The sequence below is a fragment of the Coccinella septempunctata genome, chromosome 6 (genome assembly GCF_907165205.1).
Source record: "Coccinella septempunctata chromosome 6, icCocSept1.1, whole genome shotgun sequence".
NCBI lineage: Eukaryota > Metazoa > Arthropoda > Insecta > Coleoptera > Coccinellidae > Coccinella > Coccinella septempunctata.
This window is the reverse complement of record NC_058194.1, coordinates 10,304,305-10,331,318: the sequence shown is the minus strand read 5'-3', so window position 1 is coordinate 10,331,318 and position 27,014 is coordinate 10,304,305. Positions and strand designations below refer to the sequence as shown.

Below are 27,014 nucleotides of genomic sequence, written 5' to 3'. Positions count from 1 at the left end.
TATTTTGCCTCCAACAGGGGTGCTACATGAGTTTCGCTGTCTGCGAACCAGTCTGAGGATTTTCGGGAGCGTTCTGTGTCCAGTATTCCTTTCGCCGTATTTGTAAGAGATGATTTGAAGCGGAGCCAATGACTCTCAATGCCTTCGTTATAATCCGGTGGTGTTAGGCTATCTTTGACGGCAGCTGTGAAGCTTTCCTTTGTAGAAGGGTTTTGTAGTTTGCAGATTTGAAGGCGCTCTCTTAGTACCTTTGACTTACGTTGGTATTTTGGGAGCATTGAGATCTTCATTCTCGAGATTACCAGCCTATGATCAGTCCAGCACTCCAGATCTGCTCTGGGTTTAGTGAGCAACACTTCTTTCAGATTTTTTCTTCTCACGATAACATGTTGAGAGTATGCCAATGCCATGAGCGCAGGTGGCGCCAGGTCCCCCTTAAATTGGGTCTCGTAATAAAATAGGTGCTCGGTATAGTTCTAAGTCTTGACATCTACACACTCTGGCGGTGAAGTCTCCAAGAAAATAATTCGTTCCCATTTTGGGATTTTACCCAATGTAGCAACGAGTGTTCTGTACAAAGTGTCCTTTAATTTGTCAGAGGAGTTCAAAGTGAGAGAGTATACTGCAATGATGTTCATAAACGTTTCATTTGCTGCAGGAAAGCGTAGGGTTATTAAACGTTCTGAGATGCCAACTGAATTTTCGGTTAGTTTAGCGGCCAGGTCATTTCTAATAGCGAAGCCTACGCCATGTTTTCTGATTTCGCCTTCTGGCAAGCCTTTCTAGATAAAAGTATACGCTTGTTCTACAAAGCTACTTTCGTCCGAAAAGCGGAATACTGCATATATTGATATGTTGTTACTTTATAAATTTTGTAAGTGCAATGTTCGTGACGCTGCTAGGGAATATCGAAGGCTGTGTTGTTTCACTTACTGGAAGAATAAATTTGAAGTTTAATAATTCAAGGATGAGTATTTCTCAGGCTAGACTGAATTTTTTATGGGAGGGTTATAATTGAATGAACAAATCAAACATCAAATTGAAACTTCAAGTAACCCCCTGTAGGTATCTTGAATAAGAATAATTTGCAGTTCCATATTTTTAGGATTTTTTTTCTTACAGTTATAAGGAATATCTACTTCTCTCTTTATTATCATATTATTTTTAGTCAGTTTTTTCCTGAATGAAATTTAAAAAATCGAAGTGGTGGTAGTGTTCTGGGGGGACAATAAGGAAACCCCCCTCTTCCCCCCCAAAACCGCCCATGGTATTTCTATCTCTACTAACGTGCGTTCAAAAAAATTCGTCGTCAAGTAGGCTATGAAATTTTGAAGGCTGATGTTCGGTGGCTGAACGTATGTCTTTCCTTGAATCACTTCATCTTCCCAAAATGTAAACAATGAGGACATTAACCTATATTTCGTAATTTTGTACGGAAAGGCACTTTTTAGAAAAAGTTACCTGTAAATTTCACCCAACGTTCGAAAAGCATTTCTTTCATTGAGTAAGATGACAAGAATCCAAACAATCGGAGGCGGTTAGAAAAATTCTTCGTAAAAATTTTAACCTTCCACTATTTTCATACGTAAGAGACATGAATCTTGAATTGATCGTGATATTATGTTTTTTTTTTGTAAGAAGGTTCTAGCTACTTCAGTCATATGAATAAATCACAGTAAGAATCTCAATAATATGTTTATCTACTCCTATTAATTTATATATTCATTATTCGAATGCTTTTGAGCAATTAATAGTATTTGTAAACAAACAATGTGAGTTATAATAACTCACTACTATAACTCACTATAATATAATAAATCAGGAAAGATTTACGAACCGGCTCTGTGCTTTTTCTACAAGCCGGTTGGCCGAAAGGGAACAGTCCATTATTGATATTGAGGGGAGGAATGTCACTTGAATAATTTTGACGTTTTCAAATTAAGTTGATAACTAATTATTGTGAATATTTTGCTCGAAAGAATTAATTCAGATAATGAAGATGAAGTATTATGTACACCTCCAGAAGTAAGACGAGCTGCTAATATTACCATACAGAATTTATCGCCCGAAAATTTAAACTAAAATTTTTATAGTACTGTTGTAGGTCACTATTGAGACTTGTCAATAAAGTTCTTTCTCTGTACTTGTATCTTAGTATTTATTGTTAAAGTCGTAGATAAAGTATAGTATTCAACTTGCGGTAATGGTCATAACTCACTTGATGAATTACAGCACTCGCCTACGGCTCGCGCTGCAAACTTCATCTGCGTGAGTTATGACCTACATTACCGCTCGTTAAATAATATACTATTATTAATTCTCTATAAATATTGAATTGATTCAGTCATTACTGAAAATCCATGACTAAACTGAAAGAACTGAATTACACGAAAATAGCTTTTGAACAATTTAGTAAAATTCAATTCAGCTATAAAAAGGCATGATGCTTTCTCCTTCATAACGTTCTGCTATTAAAGTTCCATAAAAGAAAGCAGGTCCACATTTTGCTTTGACTGATGCATACTGAACTCCAATTTTTCTTGGATGCTACAAGGTTAGGTAATCACAACCTTTTCAGTTTTCTGATAACATGTCAATCTTTATGGAAACAAATGGATATCTTTTTTTCAAAATCGGGTGGCATATGCCAACGGATACTCCAGCCACTTGAGATAAAACCTGAACAGAGGTTTGTCGAGCTTCTGTCATGATGTTTTCATAATTGCTGAACTCTGGAGTTTTCTTCTTTGGTCGACCACTTCCTTTTTTGTTTGAACATACCTGTTTCGTCAACACATCGCAAAACAGTACAATGGAAAAATTCATACTTAATAATCTACAGCAACATAGGCTTCTATGAAGTCGCCGGAACAAAATATTTCCATTCTCCTTCCAATTTTCTTTCCAATTTTGAAGTAGGATTCAATAGTGAAAGCCTTTCACACGTCCGTAAAAACCATCTTTATAATTTGATGATAATTTTAATTCAACAACAATCCAAAATGCTAAAATGACAGTTCACCTGAAAAATAGTTATAGCACGAGCTAAGAATTACGTGTAGGCACGAAATATCGACGTTCAAATTTCCATAGCCTACTTGACGACGAATTTTTTTGAACGCACGTTATTTTAATCAATGTAATCTAATGTGGAGCCCCTACATTCATGTATTGAATGGAATAAGATGCAGCACAATACCGAAGTCATTCCGAGTTCGAACTCGGAATTTACCTAATTTTTTTAGTTTTCTGACTTTGAACTCGAAATTTAATTTACCTAGTTCCGAACTTCTACAGTGTGAACTCGGAACTTTCGAATTTCTACAAGATTGTTCAAATATATTCAAATTTATATAATACTAGCTATTCCCACATTTATGATGAATGAATGGATGATTATTTACACAGGGTGTACATTATTATTTGTGTTTTCTTCTACGAGAGGTCATAACAATGATATGACAACCTTTTACAGTGTGTTTCATAACGATATGAATCTTTTTTAGGTATATTCCGGATGTTTTATGAAAAAACTTCTTTTTTATATATTCGTGAGGCTATCACAATGGACAAGAAATCAGTTCACCCGGTGTATTTTGATGTTTTTTAGATTTCTTTGGAGGTCATTAAAACGATGAGAAAAATTCATACAGGCTGACTATGACGAATTGGCCCTTTTCCAAATATACTGAGATATTCATGAGAGGATTCATATTCCACAAAATGAACACGTTGTTTTTTAATAAATATTGAACTTGATGTATTTAATTGAAGAAAATTGTCATGTTTCTGAATAATTATGAATTAATGGTCGTAAACAGGTAGAGGCCAGGTTGGGCACAACCTCCCTCCGCCTTAGTACTCAAATAGTAACCATAAAATACTATTGAGCTCCCAGGCCCCTCAAAAAAAAAGAACAGCTACGCCAATGTAAGGATTTCATGTATAAGGAAGGTTCTTGGATATATCCAAGTGGCAGTCAAAATTTATAAAACATTATGTATATCGACAAATGATCGAAGCCGTCATGGAACAGCCTGTTATAAGATTTTCATAATACATACATATATTACATATGATTTCATTATGCAAGGAGAGTTGAATAATATCAAAAAACATCCTGTATAAATAATAATCACATTCATCATAAATGTACGAAAGCAAAATATGAAAGAATTTCAGAATTCATTGAAACAGAAATGTCGAATTCAAAATCGAAATTCAGTTGAATTCCGAGTTCAAATTCGGAATATAACAAAAAATATTTTTTAAATATTATGTGGCCCTTCTACGTCTTCGTACATACCGAGAACAATTCAGAAAGAATTTTTTTCTCGAAAATCGAAAATTGCTGGGCTAACCTCACGCGGATAAAGATTTATGAAAAGAGAACTAGGGAAAATAAAATCCATATGTGTTTATGTTTTGAAATGAATGTGAAGAATGAGAGAATAAAACAAAGCTGTATATTTTCTCTTGGATACACTGCTACATTGAGAAATAGTTTTGGAGCTTATTTCATTTAGATACATTTTTCGAGAATTTAACCCCAAGCTCAGAATCATGAATGATATAGTAGGTACATACAAAGGAGCGCAAAGCATTTGAGGAGTTTTCATGTGAAATCCAATGTCAAAAAATACCCAACTATCAGTACTGTTATTGAGAATATCAAGCAAAAAGTAAGTGACCTGTTTACAATGCGCATTTGTTGTTTGTGAGTCTCACTATTTATATATTTTATGCAATATCCTATAGCATCATCCTATCATACTTTTGTATAAGAAAAACTGTAACATGTTAGTTTTTCACCATAATTTCGATTGCATCTACATGGTGATTCATAACTATTGGGACATAGGCTAAGGGCAGATTGTTTGGACCAAAATATGGCAATAGGACCAAATATACCTCAATAAAATATTGCCGTTAAAATTGAATTTTTATAAGGGGACAGAATAATATTTTTTTCGAAGTACGAAAGTCCTTTATTAAAATAATTAGAAAAGGCATAGAAGTCAGAGGAGGTCACTTAGAACATTTAATTTAAGTTTATTCTTTTTATGTTTCATTGTTTTTAATTATGCTTTATCGTCGAAATAAATGAATAAAATCAATGAATCGTTACTTCATATCCCCTTCCGATGCTCTGAACTGTTCAATTGTGTTTTTCTTAAAAACGGATGAAAAAATATACAGTGAAATTATTAGCAAAATACGAAAAAAAATTCAACTTTAACGACCTCCATCTTTTTCCATAGCAATATTTCATTGAGGTATATTTGTTCCTATCGCCATATTTTGGTCCAAACAATCTGCCCTTAGCTTATGTCCCAATAGTTATGAATCACCCTGTATATTTATAAATTTCATTTTCGGATTGTTGTAATATTTTTTCTCCCATGTTTCAGTTTTTCCAGTTCACTATCCTAGTATTATTTTCTTGAATTGACATTTCCTCTGGAAATAGTGAACCTTAGTGAGTTATGACAGCTTGTGGAAACGTAACGAATAGACATATATGATTAGATCTGCATACTGTGCACACTCATCGAGAATAAAATTGCTACATTTAATAAAAGTTCTACAAAATGAAGAGTGTGAAAATGAGTGTTGTGAGCTGGGTAAATAAAGAGCCTAAAAAGTTAAAGAAGATTGATAAGAAAAGCAAAGTTCATAATGATGCAGAAAATAATTATATTTGTTACCTTGAGACCTTTTAGATGACACAAATTGAAAGGAAAGTGGACTCTAGGCTTCGATGCAAAGGCTAGTCTAACTAGTCTTGCGCTGGTAGCGGAGTTCAATACGTCTGATTCAATACATATAGATTCAAAAAGTTTTGCATCACCTTAATTTCATATGAAGAAATTTTTTAATATCAATAATTTTTTGTGGGTTTGTTTAATAATGTTTATCTTTTCATATCCACATATATTTTTTGGAAGAAACAATTTTTTTGGGGGGGGATTACATTTTGAGATCAATTATTTCGGTAGAAGAAGCAGTTGAATTAGACGATTTTTACTGCTGACATGAATCGTAGAGTGATAAGTGAGACTCACCGTGTAAGAATTGTAGCTTTAATTGAAGAAGGCAATTTCCAAAGGTTTGTAGGTAATAGAATTGGTGTTCCACAAAGTGACGCATCTGGGACATGGAATCGCTATTTCCAGACCAATTCTGTTGGTGACAGACCAAGGAGCGGTAGAAGGCGTGTCACCAATCAACGACAAGACCATTATATAACCTAAAATGTGCCGAGAAACCCGACAATACCTTTGCCAGCACTCCAAAGAGATATGGGACATGCCTCGGAAATTCCTGTATCGCTCTCTACTTCACAGAGACGCATACTGGCGACAGGTTGGAGATGTCGTCGACCACTGATGGTTCCCCGACTACAACCTGAGCACATAACCCTCCGTCTATATTGGGCTCGAGAGCACGTGCCTTACCTGAAGAATTTTGGAATTCTGTGTTGTTTTCCGATGATACCAGAATATGGTTAATACAGGATAGCCATCGGAGAGGCTATATGTGGAGAGAGCCAACGAGATCAGCTCAACTCCCTCATGCTCGTCCCGTGCCTCCCTTTGTCGGAGGAAGTGCCATGTTTTGGGCTTGTATCATGTCCAATGGTCTCACAGATTTAATTCATATTCAGAGCACAATTACTGGTGTAGACACCTCAGGGAGATTCTACATCCTTACGTAAGGTTATGGCGAACGGCGATAATGGCCGACTTCATCGCGTTAGAGCTGTAAATCTTGAAACTGAAGGCATCAATCGTTTGGACTGGTCCGCTCTATCTCCAGACATGAATCCAATAGAACATGCTTGGGACATGCTAAGAAGGTCAATAGCAGCCCGCAGGAATCCCTTCAGAAGTTTACAGGACCTTGTTCAAGGAGCTCAGGAGGAATGGCTCAATATCCCTCTGCAGCATAACGCTTATCTGTTAACCAGTATGACTAGGCGTCTCTGAGCTTGCATAGATGCTAGAGGGGGAAATACTCATTACTGAGCTGTATTCTCGTTATCATTTCCCAAAGAAAATGATCATTTTGTAACTTTATGCTTTTCTCAATAATATTTTTTTCTGAAATAAAGATAAATAGTGAGAAATAAAGTTTGTTCAAAAACTGTTGGTGCAATTTTCACTTGAAACTGATCGATTGATTAGTACATACTCATATAATTTTTAAGAAAAAATTACTTTCGGAGATTTAGGGTGATCCAAAACTTTTGAATCTATGTGTAGTTAATCGGATTGAATTTTATTAATCGATATTCAAGTACCTACAGTCGTATGAAAAAATGCCAGAAGTATTCGATTCGAAAGAAATGAGAGTGTCACAAGCCATTTCGGTATTTGTCACAAATCACCTTGCTAATGCCAAGGTTAGGAGAGTTGTGACAAGGGAAGAATTTTTTTTTGTAGAGTACCTTAAAAACCTTAGTGATCTCATTAATTCTGAAGAATATTTCTGATAGAAAAAAGATTGGGCGACATTGACCCTTATAAAAGACCTATATGTAGAATTTTTCTGGACTGACATATGTTACTTGAATTGAAAATGGTCACAACTCTTCCACGTGTTCGCTATATCTGACATCATTCACAAAAATGTAAAACAATATTTCCACTTTGATAGAACCATCCTCAAACTAAGAAGAAATACCGAAAAATCCTAGATTCGAAGGTGGCCTTGACTACGAGAAGGAAAGACAGTCCACAAAAAGTAATAATAGATAGAATAAAATTTTGTAGTTAATAATATTTGATATCTTATTTTTCATTACTCTGTAGATCGAGTGAAAAGACGATTGATTAAAACCAGAACGTTGCTTTTATTGATAATTTATTTCGACTCACGTATACGTGAGTTTCCATATTTAGAGTATACTCGTAGTCGAGATAGCACCGGGTACACATCAGAGATATAGGAGGGGGGAGATTGAGCTTCGACCACTGCGCATCCTATTTTCATCGGACAAAAGTGGGTCCGCCATTTGTCAGGTCATATCACGGTATCATGATCACGGTTTAACAATTTAGTGAATATTCTTGTCATTTAGCTGCCATTGCCTGCTGTAAAGTCAAACGAATGTAAACAATAATAACTTTTTGGTGATATTTAGCGGATTCGTGTGGTTTTATTAGCTTTTTTCGCTGAATAGCAGGATATTTACGATGGCTTACTTCACAATTATAGGTAAGTTCCCAATTTTTGAATATCTTTGATAGATTTAAAAAGTTTTTAAACTTGTTTCAGTATTTCTCCTTCAATTTATGAAAAGACACATCGAATTGAAAAAACTCCAAGCATCATATATAAGGAAATTATACAATTAAGTCTCTAAAAAATAAAATACAACACATGAAAAAAGTGATGGACTTTTTGAGACAAGATCAACGTATTTCTGAAAATGCTGCCCATCATTGGGAGAAATCTTTTGATTCAGTGCCACATTGATGAAAAGATATTTAAAAAATGTAGAGAATGATACTATGACCCTAAAAGTTCCAGTCTTGAGTGAATTGTAATATTCTTCAAAAATCAAGGTAAGATGAGATAATTTAATATGAAACTGAGATGATTTTATTTTATGTTTGTTTCAGGGGGACTTCATGTACCATCATATGGAATTATAACGATATGTCAATCAGGAATTTGATGATTTCAACTAAAAATAGAGTTCCAAGAGATGAAAATTTGCTCGAATCATTTGCAACAATTCAGTCCCAAAAATTTTATGATCGAGTTGATGATTTGTTCCCTTCCTTGAAAGAACATTTTTTACATTCTTCAGTGATTGGCAGACATCATGGCTTTCTTTTAGTGAAAAATATTGCCAGATCTCATTTTAAAATTAGAATATTAATCTGTGTAAAAAGTTTATCCAAGGTTCTGCAATTAGAAGACTTCATCACTTGATTTTATGCAGCAATCAATACTGGATATACAATATTGTATGAATAAAATGAATAGAATAATGTTTTTTCTTTTATATATTTAATGCCAGTAGCTACTGAAAAATTTATCGACTGGTTAGCTTTCATCATATCATGTCTTACTTCCAATACAAAATTTCAGATCAAATTATCCACTTTGTGCAAAAAATTTAGTGTCCTTCAGATAGACAAAATCGTGTTACCTCAGAAACAGAAAATAAAAATTAAAACTTAATAGCAGAGTTCCAGAATTGCATCTCGAAGGAAAGTGGGCGAGCAATTTTTCAGGTTACTTTCCTCTGATCGTAATTAGGGAACAGTAGTGAAAAGAAGCGATTCTGGAACAAATCAAATATTGGTGACGCTTCGAAGTCTATATATATCAGACTACCCCATAAGATCAAATTGCTAGAATCTTCGAAATCATGGATTTTATTTTGATAACGTTACCTATATTTTGATATTTCGTTTCATGTTTTTGTTTGTTGTTAGGAACACAAATCCCACTGATTTGCTCCCAACCAGAATTAACATAGAACTATTTCAATGATTTAAGAAATTGAAATTGAGTTAGGTTCTCAAACTGGGAGAAAAAATTCGAAAAACTTTCAGATAAAGTCAAACATAGGTAACTACTCTATTACAATATAAATAGAAAAGAAAATTAAATTAAAATATATTTCTCCCTTCATCGTTGATTACAAACGCTTGAATATAATTCAAAAGGATTCATCAGAATAAACAAAACAAAAATTTTTTTCTTTCGTTGACATTTTTGCTATTCATTTTGTATTGTACTGAATAAATAAGAAACGAATTGACCGAAATCTCATAATTTCAAGTACTGTTATCAACGAAATCATAACATTCAAATTCTGAATTTTACGTCCCCCTGTATATAACTCTTGCCACATGCTATCACTTTTAGACGGTGCTGTATATATTTCCTGACAAATGGCGGCCTTCAATTTTAGCCAGTTCGCGCAGATTGAAGCTCAATCTCCCCCCTTCTATATCTCTGGTACACATGCGTGTCTGCTGTGCTCGGATAATTTCACAGTAAATTCAAAATGCGTCAAATGTGATTACTGTGAAAATCGATTACATCTTGGTTGTGTAGAACTGAAAGATCAATTTATTAAGTTTAAGCAGGAATGTCGTAATATCAAATGGTTTTGTGATGAATGTCTTCAAACTGCAGAATCAAAACTGAAAAGTTCCATAACAACTAATTTGAACGATAGGACGGAAGAAATTTAAATAAAAACATTTCTTAATAAACTTTTTAGGGTTTTGACTCCCAATCTCTGAAACAAAATCAATTAAAAATCAACGATTTTGTTTCAGATATTGGGAGTGAAAGCCCTAAAATGTTTATTAAGAAATGCAGAATCCTCCCAGAATAAATTTCAATCGATATTCAAAACCGAACAGTTAATAAATATTATGCGGCGCTCACAACAACCTCGTATGATGAAATATTGAAGAATCCATCTAAAATATCGAATAAAATTGAACCTTTAATAATAAAACCTAAAAATTCGAAACAAAACAGTAACATCACAAGAAATGTGTTAGAAGATAAAATAAATCCAGCTGAATTGTCTGGTGAACAGTTTGTACATATTTCAGAAAAGCGTGAAAAATTATGCGTAGGTTGGAAAAGCTATAGGTTATTTGAGTTTATGAGTGTACTGAGGCGTTTTCGATGTTGGAGGTATGGGCATCGTGCTGAGAAATATACTTTGGATCAAGTATGTCCAGATTGTAACGGAAAACATAATCGGGAGAGTTGTGCTAAAGAACGCCTGGAATGTACGAATTGTAAATACGTTAATAAAGAATAACCACTCAAATCGTATTATGAACATTGCAGAAAGCTGGTTTCAGGCAAATAGTTAAACAACCTCTTAGATGTACAATGGATATTAGAACGTTAATTGATCATATTTATACAAACATAGCAGGCGTGAGAGGAGCCGAAAGGGACTATCCCATGTTCAGTGGCCATGAAACAGTCAAAATAAAAATAAATTTAGAATCATCATCAGTAAAATATAGGAGTTTCTTTCGAGATTCAAGCAAACAGAAATCAGAAAAAATAAATTTGAAATTAATTGAGGGAAATTGGGACAACACATCGACGAATGTTGATAGCTTATATAAGAATTTTGTTGAGAACATAGAGGAAGTAGTTGAGTCCATATCGCCTAAAAAAGAGATAGTTACGAAAAATTCTCATGAATGGATTGATACAGAAATATTTCGTGAGTAAAAATATAGAAATGGACTTTATAAAAGTTCCAAATACACAAATACAGAAACTGATTTTGATAATTATAAACTCCAACGAAATAAGGTAGTCGGATTGATTCGATAAAAGGAAAAACAATATCATCAGAAACAGATTGATAAAAATCGTTATAATAGGAAAAAGATGTGGAAAACACTCAAATCATTGGTTAGCAGGGGAAATGGAACAATAAATTCTTCAGAAGTGGATATTTGCAAAGGTTCACACCATATACAGCTAAAAGTGAACGATTTTTTTCTAGATAGTACCTATACAAAACATTGCGACATCAATACCGGTAGCAAAAAATAATTTTGTGGAGGTTGAGTCTGGTGCAAGTAGTTGTTTGAGGGAGTTCCGAAAGATCAACCTGAACAGGTTACAACGGATAATAGATTCTCTTAAAACCAAATCTTCCGGTGATTCTATTGTTTCGTGTAGAATTATTAAGGAGACGTTTTCTGTAATAGGCTATCCATTTCTCAATATAATTAATACGTCTCTGGAAAGTGGCGTTGTGCCTTATGACCTTAAATGTAGCACGGTCATACCAGTCCCAAAAGTAAACCATTCATCGAAAGCTGACGAACTGAGACCTATTAATTTGCTGCCGGTTGTGAGTAATATTCTGGAAATAGTAGTGCACGAACAAATAAATGATAAATGGAGACTTGGAGGAGGAGAACATATTTTATGGTGGTCAGTCTGGTTTTCGCGGTAAGCACTCATGTGAAGCTGCGTGTCAATTTGTATTTTCGAAGTGGATAAGTGAAATGGACGAAGGAAAAGTAGTTCTGAGCGTTTTTGTTGATTTGAAAAGAGCTTTTGAAACCATTGAGACTACTCAAGGTTTGTTCCAACTATGGACTAAAGGGGACAGTAATAAAATGGATTGAAAGCTATTAGAGTGGTAGATCCCAAGTTACAAGAATAGGAAACAAAGTGTCAGACAAAAGGGAGGTGGACTTTGGTATGCCACAGGGTAGTGTGCTCAGTCCTTTATTGTTCAATCTATATATTAATGATGTTATTTGTAGATACATAAAAAATGTTATATTAGTTTATATGCGAATGACATAGTAATATCAATATCTGGCGACAATATAGTGGAAATTGTCCGAATTATGAATGAAGAATTGTGTATTTTAAATGAATGGTTCAATTTCAAAAGGCATAGGCTGAATTTTGCGAAAACTAGAAGTATGATATTTGGAACTAAACACAGATGTAATCTCTTCAAACAAGCTGATTTGAAAGTGGAATCAAATTCAGAGCCTTTGGAGCAAGCAAATGTAATTAGTTACCTAGGAATTCAGTTGGACTCTCAATTGTAATCACGGGAACATGCAGGGTACTTATGTAGGAAGCTGGGAAAAAAATCCGATAATTTGAAAGAATATCAAAAAAAACTGTCCTATTGGTCTAAAAAAATCGTAGACAATACAATCATTCATCCCCAGTTCACCTATTGTATGTCGTTGTTAATCTTCTGTGATAGTGAGGACATAAATAGACTTCAAGTATTGCAGAATAAGGCTATGAGAATTCTGTTGGGCTGTAAATGGTATGGGACCATTTACCAGAAGAGTGAAGAATTTATTGCTGATGAACACGATATATTATATCAACGAGTTCCTACATTGATGTGATTGTTTTAAAGTATTTATTAATGTTTTATATTTTTAAAGAGTGGAGTCTGTATGTGTATATTTTATACTACATATTATATTTTGATGACAAGTCATGAAATTTTGATGACGAAAATATTTTATACATGTTTATTGCTGTATGAAATAAATTATTATTATTATTATTAAACATATTAGACTTAATGATATGCTGAAAGAATTGAAGTTTTTGGATGTCAGTCAAATGATAGAAGAAGCAAATTTAGTCTTAGTTTTCAAGATTTTGAATGGTCTGGCACCGAAATAGTTTTCGGGTTTCCTCACTAGGAGATATGATAAATTATAATTTGAGGCAGGGGGATCATTTGTTTATTGACCATTTCAATACCACTAATTTGAATAAATCAATTGGTCTGATGGGGGAAGATGGTATAATAGCCTTCCATCACAAATTGAAGATTCAATTAATGTAAAACAGTTCAAATTTAGGTTAAGAAAAGAATATTTTCATTTATAGTTCATGTACGTTTAATATGCTTACGTTTTATTTTTCACATGTATTATCACAAAATTTAAAATTTGTATAATTGCAAGTTGCAAAAAAAATTTTGCTAAAACGGATTTTTTTCATTCTGAAAAATTGGTCAAAATTTGAGATTCTTTGTAGCGATAACGGGTAATCCAAAATAAATGAGTGTGGTCTCATTATAGGCAAAATATACTTATGTCAATAGAATGTTCTTCTTCTTTTTCAATTGATCGTATTTTTGTTTTTTGGCTAGCTTTTCGATGCCGCATTTTTCAAAGTGAAGAATATTGTTTCACTAAAACTCATACTTGTTATCATTGATTTGCTATATTTTTTATTTTTCTTGTTTTCTTTATCACTATAGTATAATATAAATAATATAATTGTTCTATTAGATAAGTTAAATGTAAACTGTTCACTCTGACACACTTGGTATTTCTTAATGGTGGATACTGTGTTGGGTGTTTATCACCTGTTTGTATTCCTAATTGACTAAATAAATAAATAAATATAATACTCTACAACTTTCGTAACGACCAATATCTTGAAATTTTCAGTCCCGCGGATATGACCAGAAAACAGCGAAAAAACCTCTTCAGGGGGCACCTTTCAGCCTATCTCTCCTAACGTAAAAATTCACTGAGGGAAAACCTATGATTTTTATATTGGGGCATGTATGAAGCTTTTCCTGCAATGAATTCCTTGGTTACAATTTTTTCTTAATCGGTCGATTTCAGAGTGTAACACTAGTGGCCTATCACTGAAAATGGTTTAATTATATCTTTATTGAATGAATATTACCTATTAGCGAAGATGCAGTCAATTGTGGGAGGATATTCGAAAATATAAATCCATTCGTTCATCGCATGAAAATCACCCAATTTTCTACCACATCTAATGATATTCTGTTTCGTACATGTTTATATATTTTATCTCAATAGCCTCTTCTCACAATCCCATTATAATGATGCAGCTGGAGATAGGACCACCTGTTTTCAACTCCAAACCTTGTTAAGGGACCCTTCCCCTATTTGAAGCATTCTCTTCACCTGCTCCTGTTTACAAGCAAACTCCCTCTTGGGCTATATATTCCTGTTGTAATCCTATAAATATCGCGCCTTTAGCTTACAGGGGAAGGAGAAATTTAACAAGGGTCGATTTATCGATAATCCTACGGTCATTTATTATGTCAGAGTTATGGATTAACCAAAACTTGAGATCGCTCAGTTGAATACTACAGCTTGGGAGATCGAAACTTGCGGACTGAAATAACATGGTTGGTTTTATGACTGTTACACACGTGTTGATCATCTGATTCAACCAGCGGATGACAGATGAGAACGAAAATGGTGCCCAGTCCCAGTGAATATATTTTTTTCTACAAGCGTGCGCGTTCAACTTCTATGCATTTGCGTGCGGGAAAGAAATAGCAGAGGGCTTTTACCGCACGCAAATATTATAGGGTAAATTTAATTCTGTCATGTCTCTACTCTATGCACCGAACGCCAACAATGAAAAACCCACGGGCGTAACGGCATGCAGAATTACGTCTGTCATTATATATGAATTTATCATATCAAATTTGATCTGTTTCGTAAAATGGATATATGTATTATGTATTTATATATTTAAAGCGCTTGTAGAAAAAATATTGTTCCTAACTCTTGCGGAAAGTGTCTTGCCCGCACTCAACTGCTTACTCGGACTCTGCTTAGCATCGTAGTGGCAGTTTCGTGCGGGCAAGTATCACTTTCTCACTTGATAAGAAAATAGCTATAAGAGCCGAAAAGCATCGCCTAAAGATTAAAAGAATGAAACAACTTTAGAAGTCTATGCACAAAATGGTCTGGTTTATGACAGTTCATACTTCTTTTCATATGAAACTGAATTATTCGAACGTTTATTCACATCCATAGTGCAGCGCCGTTATTCATTTACACAGACTCTTAGGTAAGTGAAGGTTAGAATTTAATTTACAAGTACAACTCACCGAGAGAACCTAAATCCGGCTGACACATTTGGGGAGAACACATTACAGAAATACAGCATGACTTGAGTTAGATACTTTAGAAATTTGTATCTCCCACAGCTTCGCTTCCCATAAATTTTCGATTAACTGGCTGAGGCTAAGCCATAATCGTTTTATATTGCCTACATATTTCTTCTTCACCTTGTGTGCCGCCTATAGAGGTGATCCTGAAATAAGTGTTGTTTTCTATTTTTATTCCCAGAAATTATTGTTTCATCATCACCTCCCATATGAACTCTACCCACCCACTGTTCTGCATGAAATTCTATAATTCAAAGATTACAAAGAAAGTTTTTCGATTGATGGATTCCAAAATCGACTATAGTTATTTTGACTGTGAAATTTTTCATTTTATATAATTTTATAATTGATTGTCCTATTGCTCCTTTCTCGAAAATGTAATTTTTCCTTTTTGAATCTGAAAATTTGTGTTGACGATTCCTCTGATGAGATTTAATCCCTTGAAGTCGCTGAAGATGGATTCAAGATACTAAGGACTTCAAAGTGTTATTTCTCCTAAGATCAAATGCCTTTTCCACTGAAGAGGATACGCAACAAGCAGGCAACATGGTGTTGTTCCACCGAAGCAATGCGTTTCCTACATTCAGTACAATGCACAATCCTGTAATGTATGGAATGTTTATCCTGTACATTCCTGAATAAAAACACCTTTGGACCGACCGTCAATACCTATCATAATAATTATAATGAATGAAAACTGTTATTCCTTGACAGCAATCTCAACTACTGAAAAGTTTTGAAGAAAAATTGTATGAAATCCGAATTTAAACCTGAATAATTTTGCAACTGTTCTTTGTACATTGATGAAACTTCCTACAGAGGTGGACATACATCATGGTATCATATTTTGAAAAACTCAGGGTGGTCCCAAAGTCACTAACAAAGTTACATTCAGTTACTTAACCAGCTTCGTGGAACAGCCTGTATAACGAAACTTAAAGTAGCAAGCGGTGTTTGAATATCTGTGATATCTTGTTATTCAGAACCCAAGGCATCATGATGAACTTTTGAAAATTAGAAGAATTATCATCAAAATTTGAAGATTCATTTTTCCGTAGCTGCAATTTTGGAACGCCCTATAGAACAAACCGGGTGTAAGACCTCCGTGAAAATCTAATATATTGTTCTTAAGGTTGATATAAATATAATATGTAAAAATGGGGAAAATTCACTAGACCCGCTTTTCCTAAGTAGGTGTGCGGGGTCCTTTCATTAATTTCTACGAGTACCTCTAACATGTTAATGACATGTTAATAATAATAATGTTAATGGCATGTTAATAATAACTTGTCAATGCAAAGATGCCATTAACAAGTTAAAAACCATTTGTTGTGTATAATATGAGGTCCTTCGAGATGAAATTAGGTCTATTAATAAATAACTTTCTGTGTCGATTATATCGTTGGGTACTGCTGCCGCAAGGGCCGTCACGTTTTCGATATGATAGGCTGGCTACATGGAGTTGTTCCACCAAAACAACCTGGTTTCTTCATTCCGTTCAGTGAACATTGTCGTCATGTCGATGTGATTGCAACTTTATAGTACCCACAAAATAAAATAAATTTTTTAAGTCTCGGAAAAGCGAATGATGATGAATTTCAATGAAAATACATATTACTCCAAGTGCTAACCGAAAATATGGAATTGGAAACAGCAATTCCGAAGCATTGTTTGTTTTGTTTTTTCTTGAATTGCTGGCATTATTGGAATGACACTCCCACCGAATTTTTGTTTCCAGTTTGATGATGAATTGAATGGTACCCAAAAAACAAACAAATTTATAGAAGGGAGAAAATGGTGGCCTTTTTATTGCAAAAAATAATAAAAAACAGGATGATCTTGAACCCTGCAGCGTAATGCGCGCAACCAACGTACGTTCACAGTTCTCATAAGCTAGCCAACAACTGACTAGGAATATCCGAACTTTCAATATAATAGAGCTATAGAGCCGTATTTAGAAGGCTGTGGTGACATGCAGCATTTTCGAACTAAGCAAACAAGTTCGAATCGACCTACTCTTTCTAGACTTTATATTTCTCCAACTCCCAGTTTTTGATTGGTTATGGCATTTTATTTCGGGGAATAGGGAATACTGAAAAAATCTTCATCTTACAAAAAAGGGCACGGATAATGATACTACTGACGAAGGGATATAGAGAATCTTACGGAGGAGCATTTAAACATAACAACATCCTAACAGTTTATGGTCATTATGTGCACAAACTCCTGTACCACTTTTTGTGATCATTCCTAGTCCTAGATATTTATGCTTTATACTGAAAACATTTTCACGTTATTGTTTTCGAAATGGAGCTTTCTATCCTATTTGTATAAAAATTCACATCTCTTCATAAACTCCCAATTCACTCCCAATCTCTGAAACAAAATCAATTAAAAATGAAATCAACGATTTGCTCCTGCGTTGATTTCATTTTTAATTGATTTTGTTTCAGAGATTGGGAGTGAAAACCCTAAAAAGTTTATGAAGAGATGCAAAATCCTCCCAAAATAAATTTCAATCGATATCTATAAAAATTCACCATTGTGAGCGAAAAGATTATTTTATTATTTAAAATTTTTACTCGATGGCCAATTACATAGGCGGTAAAAACATATAATGATAATAATAATAATCCAAGTATTCCTTTTCAGATATTTATTTAAAATCTCGGCGAGTTTTCAGATAATGATTCGAAAAGGAAGATAATTGTCCAAATTCCCGCAATCACTGTTCCGATTATTGATTTCATGGATGCAAATACTAACAATAACATATATTCAGGGTTTATCTGAATAACACTGAAAAAATGTAAGGGGTGATTCTGCGGTGAAAATTTAGGTGGGTATTTGGTATGAAATTTTTTCAAAAACCTTACCCCGAAACCTTCCTCCTGGAACGGTTACATCATTCCAAAGATTAACAGAAAAAATGAAATCACTTATGTTGTAGTTTTTTCAACTCTGAAGTAGGTAGGTTCGCAGAAAGGGTTGGAATATTTGGAGGGGTATAACTTTTTCGGTCGGAGATTTAAAAAAAATTTTAAACCAAATACCCCCTTTAATTTTACTCAAAATATTAACCCCTTTAATTTTTTCGATGTCATTCAGATGCACGTATACGTATACGTAAGACACTTTGTAACCTGGAAAGCTTTAATCGTATATTCATATAAGTAAGCTGTTGTGTGAGCACTGTGAGCGTTGACCGTTTTCATACATTTCCAGCGATTCCTAATTCAGCACACAAATTGGCCTTTCCGCTACCTAATTCAGCAGTGAAAGGGTTAAGAGAGCCTAGTAGCTCTAACACCAAGTGTTTTCGACTTATCGTGTTTCTGGGGCACCCTGTAGTTTTCAGCAATAGTCCCAATATATGTGGGTCTGACAAAGCCACTTCCTATTCTCTACGTTCATAAAATATTCTACTGAGAATAACGCATTATGAAAATTCAACTCACCAACAGATGCTGTGTACCAACAAAAGAAACCACAATCAACCGAATATCCTCATCGGAAAAAAACTGCACCGTGAAATTATCAACTATTATTCCAAGACTAATATATCAAAGCGATGACAAGCGGAGACTTTCTTGATTGATTAAAACGGACCCTCGCGGGATGTCAGACCGCGATTGTGGGTTGATCTATATTGAAATTGGTGAATAAAATATGGATGTCGCGAACGTCGTGCGTCGTTCTCGAAATTCACCAACGAATCGCTCATCGAACTTCTCTAGGTATCTGAAAAAATTGAGGTTACAGGTCGAAGGTAATTTGCAAACTTTCATCACGGAAACGCAAGCAAAACATCGGTTGAGGCGCAGAGACTTTTCGCAGGGAAATAAAAAATATAGAAAAATATTAGTTTTGTTTATAAGTTTTAGTTAACTTCACAAAAATTTCTGCGCATTTGAGGAATAATATGTTTAAAAATTTTGTAATTTTTTCAGAAGCACGATGGTATTGTGTTTCACCATTTTCGAACCACCTATAAATTCAAATGTACATTGCGCAAAAAAATTAACACACATTCTGAAAATCTCAATTTTAATGAAAGTTAACTCTACATTGACTTTATAACTTATTTTTTATGTTCTCTCAGGAAGGTTTTGAACGAAACAAGAAACATTAAATGGAGGAAAAATTCAGGATTTCACCGAATCTTATGTGAAAGAAGAGAAATGAACAATTTTCAAAATACTGAAATGCTGATAAGTGATTTAATACTTGTAGTCTGAGATCCCGCTGCAGAATCACTACGTTCATTACGTACAGAGTCAAACACACATTTTTAGATACGTTTATGGATAGGAGAATACACTGATAACACCGCAGCCTGTCAAAAGTGGCCGCAAGTAATTTTAATTAAATTAATGTTAATCAATATTCGAAGAGAAATTTCGTTCACTCCGTATTGAAATAAAATATCATCTACATCATAGCAATGCATGTAGAGAATACTAAAATCCATGGCTGCCGTTGCACACTTGGCCGCAACTACCTCGCAGCCAGGTGTAAGCAGGTAACATTTCGATGTATTTCTACGTTCATAAAGTACACGGATGTTTTTGATATCAAATTGAAGCTAATTTTTTTTCGAATATGATGATATATGGCTGCCTGTGAAAAAATGGCCGCAAGTTAGGTCTGCCATCTGTTGAAAACGCGAGATATCCGAAATAAAGTGAAAGTGGCGCGCAAGGCCACTCGTTAGATTAGGAATGTGTATGCTAACCATGTGAGTATTTAAAGCCATTGCGCATATTTATATTTATATATATTCATATTCATATTATCCTGATTCTCCATAGGTACCGAAGTACCCCTCAGAAGCTCCGTAAGCTTGTGCGAGTTCGGAGAATCAGTTGTGTTCTGTGCGTCGATAGATAGGGTTTTTAGCAAGGGGTTCAAACAATAGTAGAAGCGACTTTACATTTAATCCAAAATTATAATTACCTAATGGATACTATGAAAAAAACTTAAAGTATAAAGAGATTTATTTTATAACAAAAAATTTTTCATTCACTAAGTATCACTTGAATCAAGTGATATTTCAAATCGGTATATTACATTTTCCTCCGATTCCTCGCTGCTTTCATAATCGCAGTTGTCATTATCGTCGTCGCAATCAGACTTATCTTCATCATCTGAAGATTTGTTAGCTGAGGTACGTAATCCATTTTCAACCTGTATGGGAGTTTTAATAGGTTTGGGTATGATGAAAATGCTGACAGCTTTTTAGGAAAAGGCAAGACGACCCAGTGGAAAACAAAATTCTAATTTCTAATCATGTGCGTGTGAAACATAGACCTCAAAGCATATTAGTCCGTCTTCCAACTTCTAGGATCTGACAGAGAATTTTATTTATTTCTGGTTATGCCTTTGGAATAAACTTTTGTGAGAATTATCATCGTTTAAAAAAATTCTTCCTCTGTTTGAATATTAATTTATTTGGACCTATTAGAACATGACGTTCTCATTAGAATCTATTAGATGCATTGCGCCCGAACTCTCAATATTCTTAGAGCGCCTGACGGAGGGTTATTACATAAATAATATCAACAGAGTTGTGTACAACGAGCTCCAGCACGTGGTTATAAGAATAATCCAGATGCACTCTTGAGAACCCCAGACTCCTTTCACACCACGGGTTTTTTCGTCGAGTTTTTAGCGGAAAACAACCGGATGAAAAATTATTCATCGGGTTTTATCCGTACAGTGGAAATCTCGCGGCGATAAGCGCCGCTGAAAGTGCAATCCGGTTGTTTTCCGGTGCGAAACTAAACCGGAATACGTGTGAAAGATCCCATTATATCAGTGTAACTCGGAACATCGGGTAAAAACCCGAATTCATCAAAACTGAATATTTTCAAATTAAAACATATATTTGTTATTATATATTTGAGTCTATTTTACGTAAATCATCAAGGAAGAATTTTGAAATCCGAACTGCTTGATTTGTCTGTGACCTAATTGTTTGTTGGTATTGTTGCGAATCCACAAATAGTTCACGAAAAATTGAAATTATTTATCGAATCATCGATAGAATCAATTCAGAAACATAACATTCGTTGATTGATTTGATTTTGGAAGTTTTTGAAGAATTTGGTAGTCATCTGCCAAACGGCTCCTGAGAATTTTCTGTTTTCCATTTAAACTACACAAGTAGTTTCAATTCATTTGTGTCGGTATTTTTAAAATACCAGAAATACTCTAAAGAAATCGTATAAGCAAAATCCAAAATGGACCCTTAACCTACGTCTGTCCTATCTCTTTTCCTTTTCGATGGACGCAATTGATTTCGATCACTTATTATTCATCGAATAGGCCAACCCTGTATCTGTGGTATACTAAGCATGTTCATAAAGTGACAACGCATCGCTTAATTGTGTTCCGACAAAATTTCTGAAGGGCTTAGATCTCTCTAATCTTTATTGCGAGCACTTTAGTGCTCGGGAGCTGTTTTGGGATTAATAAGCACTATCGGACGGTTTTATAATCAAACCTAAAGTCCCTTTAATTTTAAAGCTTCCTTTAACCGTACTAAAAATGACAGTAAAGGAAGCTTTAAGCTTTCAAGTGCTTTCACAAGCACTAAAAGCACAATGCTTTGGCACAGTTCTGGCTATATCTATTTGTAATGCTCTAACAAAAAATATTAGAATGATCACTTGTGATAAGATATGCTAGTATACTAGTTTAGGTAGATATGCATCAGTCGTATAGAAATTCTCGTTATTTCACATGTTTCGAGCATATTTTCAAATATTCATAATTAATGTGATCTGAATGACTCTGATAACCTGACCATAGAAGCATAAAGCTGTATTCGCTTTATCAATATGACCGAACTGGGTTTTGAGTTTTCAATGGAAGAAGAATTGAGTGGTTCCGAGGCCCAGGGGTCCAATTACAAAAAAATATTGAGATATTAACTTGAAATTAGTTCCTCAGAGTATGCTCTCTGAGCATGGCCATACTCATACTCTACTCTCGGAGTAAGTTTGTGAACGCAACCCCTGGCATGAATATTATAAGGAGAAAGAAATCATGAAATATGATGTTGAAAATTAAATAATTACTGAGGCCGCACACACGCAAGATGAGAATAATGACACCACCTGTCAGACCTATTTTGTTTCGTTTCTGTTTTGTTTCATTTCATGCCAGGATGTACCCATTTCATGTAAAATGACATAATTGTTTTCGTTTTTCTTTTGTGAGGGTTTGAACCTTCTGAATTAGAGTATGGCTTTTAGACTAGAACTTATTTGACTAAAACTTTATTTATTTTATATGTGAGTCCAAAATTCGAGCATTTTTGTATTAAGTACTTACAATATTTCCACCTTTCAGTATGGCTTTGAAGATGACTGTATTATAGCCGGAAAATAAATTGTTTCAAATAAAAGTGGATTTTAGACTATAAACCTTTTTTATTATGAATTCCACTATGGGTTTTCAAGAAGTTATGTAGTAAATACGTTTATTGTATATATTGCGATAAATCCGCCATTTCTCGGCCCAGTCAAAAATTCGTCTACGGGATCCCCGAGGCCGTATAAATCTCCTGTAGACGGTATATGAAGGGTCTTTCAATAGAAACGCCCCATTTTTGAATTGACTACTCAAACACGGCAGTTTTTTTTGTAACATTGACGGTTGTAGAAGTAGGTCATTGTTAACCATTTAATCATAAAAAAGTGCACGCTTCAACAACGTTTACAAGCAATCCAAATTTATTATGAAAAATCGCGATCTGTTACTCTAAATTTACGTGCTTTAGCTTCAATTTTCGGTCGTTATAATCGTCCGGATGAAAGAACAATTGAACGTTTAGTGAAGAAGTTTGAAATAAATTTTAGACTTCATGCAGTTTCAGTACCAGTAAGACAAAAAATGCAAGAAGTGAAGAGAATATTGCATCTTCCGAGCTCTCAGACGTCTTAGTGGCCTTGGTTCACATCCATACAAAATTATTTTAAAGCAGGAATTCAAGCAAGATAATCATTCAAAGCGTCGTTTATTCAGCAATTTGTGCTTAGCAAAAATAGGAAATGATGCTGATTTTCATAAGAAAATCATTCTCAGCGACGAGTTAATAAGCAGAATTACCATATCTGGAGTAGTGATAAACCTGAAGAATATCAAGAACTGCCTTTACATCCTGATAAGCTTACTGTTTGGTGCGGATTTTATGCTGGAGGAGTCAGTCATTGGACCTAAGAGGGTAAGATCATAAGGCGGTAACTGTCAATGGAAATCGTTACCGTTCATTGACTGATTTTTTAAGGCCTGAATTAGCTCGTCTTAATTTAGAGAACATGTGGTTTCAACAAGACGTTGCCACTTGTCAAACTGCCAATGAAACAATGTCTTTTTCGAAAACAAAATTTGGTGATTTGATTATTTCAAGAAATGGACCGATAAATTATCCGCCTCCTTCGTGCTACTTAACTCCATTGGACTTCTTTCTTTGGAGTTACATTAAGTCATTGGTTTACAGCAAACATTCAGCGAATTTAAACGATTTACAGATCAATATTGAACGAATAATTGCTAATATACGACCTGCTTCGTCGTGGAGAATTGTTTCATGGAAAGTTGAGTGCACCAACTTCATTCCGGCCAGCTTTTTAGTGGTGGTCATTTAAATGATGTTTTGTTTCGTAACTAATGATATCCATTATTCTTTTTAACCCTTTCCAGCCCGAATTATTATCCGGCCATTGAAAAAAATATTTCTCAACAATAACTATGTACAAAAAGTAAACTAAACACATCGGTGAGGAAAAAATTTTTTTTTTCAACTCTTGAGTAAAATATTGACACAAGTTTTGGCCATCAGGGGGTTGATTTTATGGAACAAAACTGAAAAACTCAACAGAATATGCAGAAAATACTATATATACTACCGTTTACAAAGATATGCCCGAGTTTTGGGTGATAATAATAGTAAAAAAAGTAAAAATTATCACTTATGCACGTAGCTTATGGCGAACCGACTGAACATAAATGAAATTCCTTCTTATCAAACTTCTGTAACTGACTTAAATTTTGGTAATGTCATCTACCAATGAACGATAGATCCAAATGATACAGAGCTCATTGTGGAATAGCTTTCTGTTTTAATGAAATGAACACTGTTAACCCAATGATGCCATATGGCATCATTGGGCTGGAGAAGGTTAAAGAATTAAGAATTTCAATAACTTACAATTGAATAATGTGTTTTATTGACAAAACAAAATGGAGCGCTCTTTGAAAGACCCGTTACCACGAAAATATTCACGAAGTCCGGATCAGGGTGGAAAAATGACATTAGCTTCCAATAGCGCGCAGCGGAGTATTGGTCTCCCTTATATTGCGTAATACGTCTTTATACAGGGTGTGGCGTAATGAATAGAAAATATGATACCTGCGGGTAGAGGACGTTAGGGTCGTTCAGAAAAATATATTTTTTTTTAAATGAATTAGTCCTTCTAGTTAATGTTCCTAGGTTTTCGAGATATTCGACGTTTCAAATTTTCGCAATCTGTTTTTTGGATAGTGTTAAAATCTTACAGACGAATTCGTCCGTAAGGAGGTCACATGTCACATTTAATATTTTTTTAATAAAATTTTCAGGGATTTCACTCCCAATCTCTGAAACAAAATAGAATTTAAAATTATTTATGGAAACCTTTTTCATTTGTTATCCAACACGTAAAAGATTGGCTTCAAAATTAAGAAATTTCAGAAATATACCCTTCGAAACTTCGAATATGTAAAAGCTTGTGACGTAGAATGCCTTTACTAAAGTATAGTAATATTTGTTAATTAGACAACAGTGGAACTCATCAAGAAGATATAAAATTCTATATCCACATATTTCAAAAAATTGTTTCTGTAATCTGTGTCTATATATTCCTAAAAACGATGACATTTTGTGTCATTGTTTGATATTTCTATGGACTGCTTGTTTTCCTTGTCAAATGTGATCACCAAACTCGATATTTATTAAATCTATGATGACCATAAAACTTTCATGACCTTAATTGATTCGACGGGCGTTGCCGGATTGTGAAAATGACGTAGAATGTTCATAAGAGAGCACTTCTGAAATTAGAATTTTCGTAAGTGAATACAGACAAAACGCAATTAATATTCTAAAAAAATATATTACGATATATTTGAGTTATAAGGATTTCAATGACATATATTTTGAGATTTAGAGAAATACCTCATTAAAAATTAAATCGACGATTTTCTCCTGCGTAAATACTTGCACTAATTTGTCAGGAGCAAATTAACTCGAAATTCTAATAATTCTAAGTGGTAAAGTTTCGGACTCTATATCAGACTCCTTCATCAGACGAAAAATCTATTTTCGAAAATCTTCTGAATTGAGGCTTTTGTTTAACATTAATTGTCAATACATAGAAACAGGGACTGCATAGAAACGTTGATTCTTTTAATTTTGAAATTACCGGATGACAGTTCCTTCTTTAGTAAATTGATCCAAATATGATCTATTCCTACCGAACAATTTGCCAAATTATTATCTTGATCTAATAGAATACGTTATCTCTTTAATCTTCCGTTTATAATGGTCTGGTTCCGTCATTAAAATTTTAGTGTTGTCCCAATCCATCATGTGGTCTCCCGTATTAGAACATCTGCGATCTGTGATCGATTAATTTCTCTATTTTTAATATTATTTTTACGTTCGCGTTTTCTTATTTCTAGAGGTCTGGACGTTTCACCTGTATAAGTTTTACCCCAATACAGGGTATGTTGTGAATACAATTTTTTGATTTTTGTTTTTCGTTCAAAGGTTTAGTTTTTGTTAATATACATAGATCTTAAATCATTTTGCGTTTTAAAAACAGTTCGTATGTTGAACTTCGAACCGATTCTTCTTATTTTTTCTGAAAGGCCATTAACATAAGGAATTACATTCAATAGATTTGGTTGTTCTTGACGGTTTGTTGGTTGTTCCTGATCATTATTACGATTTTGATTAGTCATTTTTCTTTCTAAATTTAATATTGTTTTTTCGATAAAATTTTCCGTGTATTGATTATCCCTAAGAAAATTTTTAATGAAGTCAACTTCAATATTTATTCTAATTTCGGGTGTAGATGACATTAAATTAGCTCTATCATAAAGTGTTTTAATAATACCTCTTTTGACATTTACTTGATGATTGGAATAAAAATTCAAACATCTATTAGTATGTGTCTTTTTTCGGTATACGCTCGTTTCAAAATAATTCGAAAACTTCTTTATTGAAATATCTAGGAATGAAATTTTGTTATCCTGCTCTAATTCCATTGTAAATTTTATTGACGGAACCAGACCATTATAAACGAAAGATTCAAGAGTCTACGTGTATTCTATTAGATCAAAATAATAATTTGGCAACGTTTCTATGCAGTCTCTGTTTCTATGTATTGACAATTAATGTCAAACAAAAGGCACAATTCAGAAGATTTTCGAAAATAGATTTTTCGTCTGATGAAGGAGTCTGATATATACTCCGAAACGTTACCACTTAGAATTATAATTTCAA

The 27,014-nt window shown here is 34.1% G+C and overlaps 1 protein-coding gene and 1 long non-coding RNA gene across 6 annotated transcripts in view; one reads left to right on the top strand and one right to left on the bottom strand.

The window, feature by feature from the left end:
* Positions 1-27,014, bottom strand: part of LOC123315826 — a 164,008-nt gene that overhangs the window by 101,158 nt on the left and 35,836 nt on the right. Inside the window, exon 1 of one of the 5 annotated variants that reach the window (XM_044901699.1) lies at positions 18,919-19,117. The exons of the other annotated variants lie outside the window; for them this stretch is intronic. The gene's annotated coding sequence lies outside the window, so the exon portion shown is untranslated. Of the gene's footprint in view, positions 1-18,918; positions 19,118-27,014 lie in introns of those variants that run through there. 5 annotated transcript variants of the gene reach the window in all.
* LOC123315833 lies at positions 8,130-8,882 on the top strand. The gene is made up of 3 exons (XR_006538005.1): positions 8,130-8,220; positions 8,281-8,570; positions 8,628-8,882. It is a non-coding gene; the product is annotated as an uncharacterized LOC123315833 (long non-coding RNA).